This window comes from Rana temporaria, chromosome 1 (genome assembly GCF_905171775.1).
Source record: "Rana temporaria chromosome 1, aRanTem1.1, whole genome shotgun sequence".
Lineage (NCBI taxonomy): Eukaryota > Metazoa > Chordata > Amphibia > Anura > Ranidae > Rana > Rana temporaria.
In genome coordinates this window covers 399,912,698-399,920,864 of record NC_053489.1, presented here as the reverse complement: position 1 = coordinate 399,920,864, position 8,167 = coordinate 399,912,698, and positions in this window count along the sequence as shown.

Here is an 8,167-nt window from a genome sequence, read left to right as displayed (position 1 = left end):
CAGACTAAACGAACATGTAGGTAACATAGGTAGAGGATTTTCTAAACATAATTTATCCAAACATTATGCGAAGCATCACACCCAAAGTATTGATGGTACATTGTTTTTACCCATAGAAAAATTATGTCCACATTGGAGGGGTACAAATAAAGTGCGTACAATCTCCCAGCTTGAGACTCGCTGGATTTTTAATATGCGATCGTATAGACCTCATGGGTTAAATGTGGACTGGGACATTAATTGTTTTTTAAATAATGCATAAAGAGTAAAGTTTTTGTTCCTGTCCACATTTTTTATGCTCATCTTTTCTATTAATGATTTTTAATATGTATTTTTATTAGTTTTTTACTTTTTAATGTTTTCAATATAAACATATAATTCAAATTTATTGAGGAATTTTTAATACTAAACTTTGTTATTATATACATGATTCAGGATATATATGTATTTATGCATGTTTATAGGAGATATGGGTTGTACAGGCTTCATATGTTGTATTTTTATTAAGAGACTTTAAGTCATGGATAGCTGTGATGGTGTTTCCTTTATTATCCTTTGCTGTGTTTAATCCGTCCATGTGTCTTACTCCCCTTTGTCCACAAGATGGCATCCATCTTATTATTAACACTCTCTTCCGCAAATAGCTTCGTTTGTGCGTCACACATTAACACGTGCACGCTCCGTTTTTTCTTTCCCATAGCTCTTATTGTTTTTGCCCTCTTCCATCATGGCGGATGGGGCTATATATATTGAGCTTTGTGATGACGCTCTCTCAGGCAGCCTATCCCCGTAGACGTCCGTATTGCGACGAAACGCGTAGGAGGAGCTTAGCCACAGTGACGTCATCACGCTAGAGGGAGAGACACGTGACGGACGGAGACACGAAGCAAACGGAGGATTGAGGGAACGCCATCCTCTCCACACCATATCCCATATGCAAGTTTTTCAAGGCTTTGCTGTAAGTGCGCATCTGTTTCTATTAAAAACTTAATGTTTACACAGTAATGCACTATGTGGTTTCCTACTATTCTTTATTTTTATGAACACCAATGTTAAACTGGAGCGGATTTGAATAGGATCCTATCTTTTGGAGTTATCCATACTGGTGATTCATAGCAGTGTCCGGAATAGTCTTTTTCAAGGAAGACTTTAAACATCCTTATGCTGAATTAGACCGTTGAAAGCCCGGTCTTTTTCTCTGGTAAGGAGATTTCATTTCCCACACATTGGGTGACCTTTCTGGTGGAGGATCCTTTGATTAATCACAGCTGCTCACCTTAATTGGACTCAATTGCACTGATTTTTTATGGACTATCTTTATTTCACTTCACTACTTTGTTACATTGATTATCACATTGTCAATTTACCAATCTTAATTTTTTGGTCATATATATTTTTTTGGGTATATATTTCACATTCATTTTTATTGTGTTTATTCAACTTTTTGAGATATATTTCACATATATTTTTCACAGGTTTATTAGCGCCGTATTATTTTGTTTTTTGTTTCTTTGTTTACTATGGTATTTTAGTAATTAATACTGGCAGCTTTTCACATTTATTTTATTTAACTTTTCACTGTTATTTAATTTACACGTTAGCGCAGTGTTTTTTTTCTGTTTATACAGAGAAATCCCTTTCCATAGATTGTTGATGCCATACAGGTCTCCTGCAGACTGTCAGTGTGAGCAATCTGGCTGTACATCATATGGCCAAGCAGTTTTATACTGACAGGAAGACTCCATTCATACACATTGCTTTGTGTATGAATGATGATGCAGCCATGCGGGGCAGTTTTCAAAAAGTGACAGCTTGTACGGGGAACGTCTCCCCCATACTGCTTTCACAGATACAGAGGGGGAATGGCTGCAGCAGTAGGAATCTGTTATGCAACATGTTCCCATAGGTGAACTTATCCTTTAAGGATCTATTCCATGGGCAGCTGTGATTGTTCCAATGCACCAGAGGATTATTCAGTTGTAGTCAGAATCTTCACCCGTAATACGTAGTGACCCCAACCACCAAGGCCTGTGGCGTGCCTTGGCCTAGCTGGACGGTACGCCTAAAAGAGGGCATACCCTGAATATGAGAAATGAATAACTAAGCCTATACCTGAAAAAGGGGACCGGGAGGGTGGGTAACAGGAACGGAGGCCGACGCTGGACCCGGCAGAGAAGGGAGGATAAGTACTCCCCCAGACTCCGCCTACAAACACAGGCCGGCCTCCGTCCAGCCTTCCAACTTGTAGTCAGAATCTTCACCCGTAATACGTAGTGACCCCAACCACCAAGGCCTGTGGCGTGCCTTGGCCTAGCTGGACGGTACGCCTAAAAGAGGGCAAAAGACACAAGATAGGTAATGAAGCTTTATTGAAAACAGAGTACATTAATCCAACAGGGTGGCAAACGCCCTACGCACCTCCAAGTGAGGTTCAGGGATATATCTACTATAGCAGGAGGAACTCCAGCGACCCATGTGCTTGATGATGTATGACGGGACCCCTTGCTTGGATGCTGCGGACGCTGCCCCAATTCTAAAGGAATGTCCGGAAAAGCGCCCTGGATTCAGATGCAGTTTGGCAAGAAGAATCCTGACGTGCCCAATGAATTGTTTGGCGGTGATAGGATGCGCAGGAAAGGGGAGCAACGGACTATCCCGGGGTGAGTTTGAGAATACCCTGCAGAGAGAGTCGAGCACCTCAACCGGGCACCAGCGATTGTGAGTCTGATAGTACTTTACCACAAACCCCTGACCAATCTGCCTGGTCTTGTTGTTTGGGAGCTGTAGCTCGTAATGCTCGGGAAACCTGGTCAGACTCCCTCTGAGCAAAACTGGAGCATGGCAGCTGGCTCTGGCCACCTCCCCGGGACGGAGGAACCCAAAGAAGCTGAGGTGGATGGCAGCTTTAAGGACCAAGCTGGGTCCCATACCAAAAGGGGAAGAGGACAGAATATCCGACAGGTCGCGGAAAATCTGCCCGGTAATGGGTTGCCGGGATAACCGTGAGGACCCCTGAGTTCTCTGGATACCCCTCAGCACGGCTTTTAGAGGGTGAGCAGCAAAAATGGACGGCCTGTCCGGCACTTGTAGGGACCTGAAATGCTGAACCCCTGCCAAATATGTCTTGATGGTTCTGGCCGATAAGGTTAGCTCACTATGGCAATAAGCAGAAAACGACATGAAGTATGAAGAATCTGTGGGACCCTCACACGGAAATAGAGACATGAATCTGAGAAAAACCCTCCAACCCGTGGTATATGCCTTCAGCGTGTTCCTGGACAACGACCTGTTGGCCAGCTCGACCGCCTGCGACCGGAAAAAACTTAATCCATGACCAACAGTGCAAAGGGGGGAATTGGCTGGCCCGTCCGATCTGCTGCCGGATGCTGAAAGAAAAATTGTGGCATGTTGAGCCGAGATAAGGCATCTGCTGCACCGTTCTGATCTCCCCTAATAAACTCCCCCTGGAAATGAAATTTATACGACAAGCCCAGCCAAGTCAGCTTGCGCATAAATGACATGATCAAAAGGGATCCTGACCTGCCTTTATTGATAATTCTGTCTGTAGCCAAATTATCCGTAAAGAATATGACTGACTTACCTGCCCAGCCAGGGCCCCAAGTGACTGCCGCCGCCAGGATTGGGTAAATCTCAAACAATGCAGAAGTGAGAGCAAATTTTGGCAGATGGGACACCTCTGGGGGCCAGCGACTAGCTAACCATTGCTGACCAAAGATGGCGGAAAACCCGACCGAAGCGGCAGCATCAGAAAAAACTCGAGGGGAATTCTCTGAAGGCTGCGGGATGAACATGGAGATACCATTCCAGCGACAGAGGAACTGATCCCACATGATCAAATCGGCTTGGGCATCCCTTGGCAACCTGACCGGGGAGTCCGAATCCTGACCCTGGGGAAGCACAGCCAGTAACCTGGACACAAACGCCCTACCCTGAGGAATGATCCTCATGGCATGGTTGAGCATCCCCAAAAGAGACTGCAAGTCCCTTTTTGAACATACCGGGGAACGGACAAACTGATGGATGACCTGACGAATCCTGGCCAGCTTCTCCAAGGGCAGGCTAGCGACCATAAGCTCAGAGTCCAGCGTGATCCCCAAGAAGGTGATGACCTTGGCTGGGCCCTCCATTTTATGAGCTGCTAGCGGGACGTCTAACCCTGAAAATAAACCCGTAAGCACCTGCAGATCCCTGGGTGGGCGCCCAGGGTCTTCCAACAACAGGAAGTCGTCAAGGTAGTGAATGACCCTTTGACAACTACCGTAGTCCTCCAGGATCCAATGCAATGCCCGGGCAAAGGTGTCAAACAAAAACGGACTGCTTTTTGAACCAAACGTTAATTTGGTAGCGAAAAAATACTGCCCTCGCCATTTGATACCATGCCACTGCCAGAGGGCCGGACTAATGGGAAGTAGTTTAAAGGCGTCAGTGATATCCGCTTTGGAAAGCCAAGCACCCCTACCCAACTGTAGGATGTGTTGGATAGCCAAGTCAACAGATGCATATTTTAGTGAAAATTCCTCGGAGGGGATGAGTGAGTTGAGGCTAGGAATATGAGAGGAATGAGGCGCAGACAAATCGTAAATTAAACGGAATTTATTAGAAAATTTGCCGGAGACCACCCCGATGGGGCTCACCCTCCACATGGAAAAGGGGGACGATGAAAAGGGGCCGATGAGGAACCCCTTGGCCAGCTCTGCTAGAAGCAACTCGTCGACCATCACTGGGTTGTTCTCTGCAGACCTTAAATTATTACACTCGAAAGTTTCTGTTGGCAGGGTGATGAGGCCAGTATGAAACCCTGCCGAAAACCCTTCCAGCAAAAACTGCCTGACTGCTGGTGCTGGGTGGTCCTCAAGGAGATCCCCAAGCAAAGAAACGTTGACTCGGCTTAGTCAGGCTGTGCTAATTGGCTTGATCAAGCAGGCGGACTTGGGGTGGGCCCTGAAGCAGTTAGCGCAGACATGCAACAATCTACACTGGTTGAAATTGCAACCTGCATAATTGTAGTTGTTACACAGCTGCGCTTTCCCAAGGTATCGTATGGGTCTACCCAATTTGTCCACCTGCCCCAGGGTTCCAGCAGACCCCCCTGCCACTTGCCTGGAGGGCCCTACCTGACTGGAGGCTTCCACATTGGAGCACCAGGCCGTGGTATGAGCCGAGGACTGGCAGCTGGTACATACCGGGGATTTTTGACCAGCAAAGTGTCTGCAAAATAGCTCCATGTCAACGGCCCCCCACCATGACACCACCTGGAACTGAGCCCAGGTAGCTGCCACCTTAGCCGCAAAGGATCGGTGGTAATCATAAAAAATTGTGCCACCGTATTTATGGGCCAGATCCACAACCTTGTGAAGATAAAGGTCCAACTCCTCCCTTCTACCTGGGCTAACAGCGCAGATGATATCCCTAAAAATACCAAAAGCCAGCACAAATTCCGGTACACTGAGTTTCCGACTCAGCCTGGGGTCTTTGGTCTTTAGAACTACAGATACCTCCCCACAAGAAAAAGATTTGTTCTCCGACACATCCTGAGCCGCTATGAGCAGGGAGGCCAAGTTAACATCTTTCCCCTCCAAGATGTCCTTTTTGATGTTGGCCGGGATGAAATGGGCTGGAGATACCACAGGTGGGGCAGCCGACGGAGATGGTACCGCTGAAGGGAAAGTAGCGACATTACCTGCGGCTGGGCTTGGGAGCGCTAACGCTGGGGATGCTGCATCCACCACGGTAGAGGCTGGTATTACTGTACTAGCCACGGCCCGGGCCTCCATCACCTCCATCCTTTCCTGCAACTGGACCATGGAGGTAGCCATTGTGTTTAGCAGCGCATGGACCTGTACCAATGCGTTATGCACCGTCGCATGCTCAGCGCTGGTGGCGGGAGATGATTGTGACAGGGGTGGGAAGCATAGCCTAAACAGTTCTGCTTTCCTAGCCGAAGAGGGGAAAGGAATGCCTTTGCGGCGGAGTTCAGCCATGAGTCTGGGTACGGTCCAACTTCTCAAGGACGGTGAACTTCCGAGCTCCGAACCCCCGCGAGGCGGTGTAGGCGGGACGAACGAGAAGTCCTCGCTATCAGCCACTTGAGACATACCGAAATCTAAAGAGACAAACTTCAAAGAATAACATGAAAGCCCTCGCCCCTCAGCCAGCCCAAATGCGTGACAGCCTAGGTGGCCGGAAATAGCGCGTGATCTACCAAGCGGGACCCCGACCCTGAAATGATGAAACGAAATGAGCGAAATGAGTGAGCCCGAGCGACCTGCAGCGCGACAACAGGTAATTAAAACGAACACTCAGGGCTACGATACCCACAGGAGCGTGGTGGGTATGTATGAATGAGAAATGATGGTGCCATACCAGACATGAGATGTACGGCGAGAAGATTGTGGTCCAACAATCAATTAATGACCCTCAGCCTGTACGGAACTGTAGACGTGACAGAACCAGAAAGCAATATGGACCTGGAAAAACTAACTATACCCCTAAAAGCGAGCAAATACGTACCAGCTGACACCGGGAAGACACTGTAATCCGACCTGAAAGAGTTAATACCATGTACCGATGGAGAAATGAGCGCAAGAAATGTATAACCAGACAACAGAAATGAATGAGGTAACGATGTGAAATTGCCGCCCTAAGCGACCGCATCCCCCACCCGAAATGCCCAGTGAGGTGGCAACTGCCCTCTTTGTAAGATTGAAGCAAACGCATGACCGATTGATCAATGAAAAAACCGCACGTCCGACACACTGAAGATGACCGACCTATCAGTGAAGTCGCATGACAATTTACCATTGACAGATCGCATGAGATTACCCAAACCTAACTTATGACACGTACTGACGATATGTCGCCTGACAATCCCTGAAGACTAAAGTATGACGATCTGCCAAGCCAAAACGCAAGACCGTCCTGACCAGACAAATCGCATGGTAGTTAGTTCATGGCAACCGTGCAGTTACCCCCCCTTCGCATGACCGTTTGTCAGATAAATCGCATGACCATTTCATCAGACAAATCGCCTGACCGTTTCAACAGACAAAATCGCATGACCGTTTCAACAGACAAAATCACATGACGTTTCATCAGACAAAATCGCATGACTGTTACCTCAGACAAAATCGCATGACTGTTACATCAGACAAAATCGCATGACTGTTACATCAAACAAAATCGCATGACTGTTACATCAGACAAAATCGCATGACTGTTACATCAGCATGACTGACCAATCGCATGATCGATACATCGGACAAATCGCATGACCGTTTCGTCAGACAGATCACATGACCGTTTTCCGACAAATCGCATGACTGTTTACCAAGAAAACATGACTGTTTTAACAAGACAAACGCATGACCATTTATAAGGAAAATCGCATGGCTGTAGTAAGATGAATCGCCTGGTCGTGCCAGATGCCCATGATGAATTCCCCCCACAACTGATGTGACAGATTTTTACCCCCCCCCCCCCTCCCAAGACTGGCAAATCTGCATGGAAAATAACATGACACAGGGTAGTCAGTTTACCAATGATACCAATGATAAGCCAGATGAACATGACACCAGCATGCAGGCAGATACCAGGAAGCCCCCCCCCCGACCTCTAGCCCCTCCAGCCAGATCTGGCGACATGCCTGACACCCCCCCCCTTTGAGTTTATCCCCCTGCGAGGCTCCCGAGGGTTTCCCCTGTGGATGCTGAAATGAGCGCCCGGCCCACCCCCCCCCCCCGCTGCCACGAGGCGCACCTGCGGGCGAATGTAAGCGGCGGACGCAAGTCCCCAATGCTGGACGCGGCCCCCCCCCCACGATACCTGACAGCCCTCGAGGCCTGGAGACACACTGGAGCCGCGATCTCAGCTCCCTCCACGCTAGTCGGCGCACAGCAATGACGTCGGCGGTCGCGGCGGAAGTGACGCACATCAACAGGAACGGAGGCCGACGCTGGACCCGGCAGAGAAGGGAGGATAAGTACTCCCCCAGACTCCGCCTACAAACACAGGCCGGCCTCCGTCCAGCCTTCCAACTAATGTTTCTTTTTACGATTAGATGTAATGGTCTTTATAAAAACATTCTGGGCTGATATCAATCTAAGGTAAAAACTGAATAAAAAAAAATTGTGCAAACCTAAAAACGTCT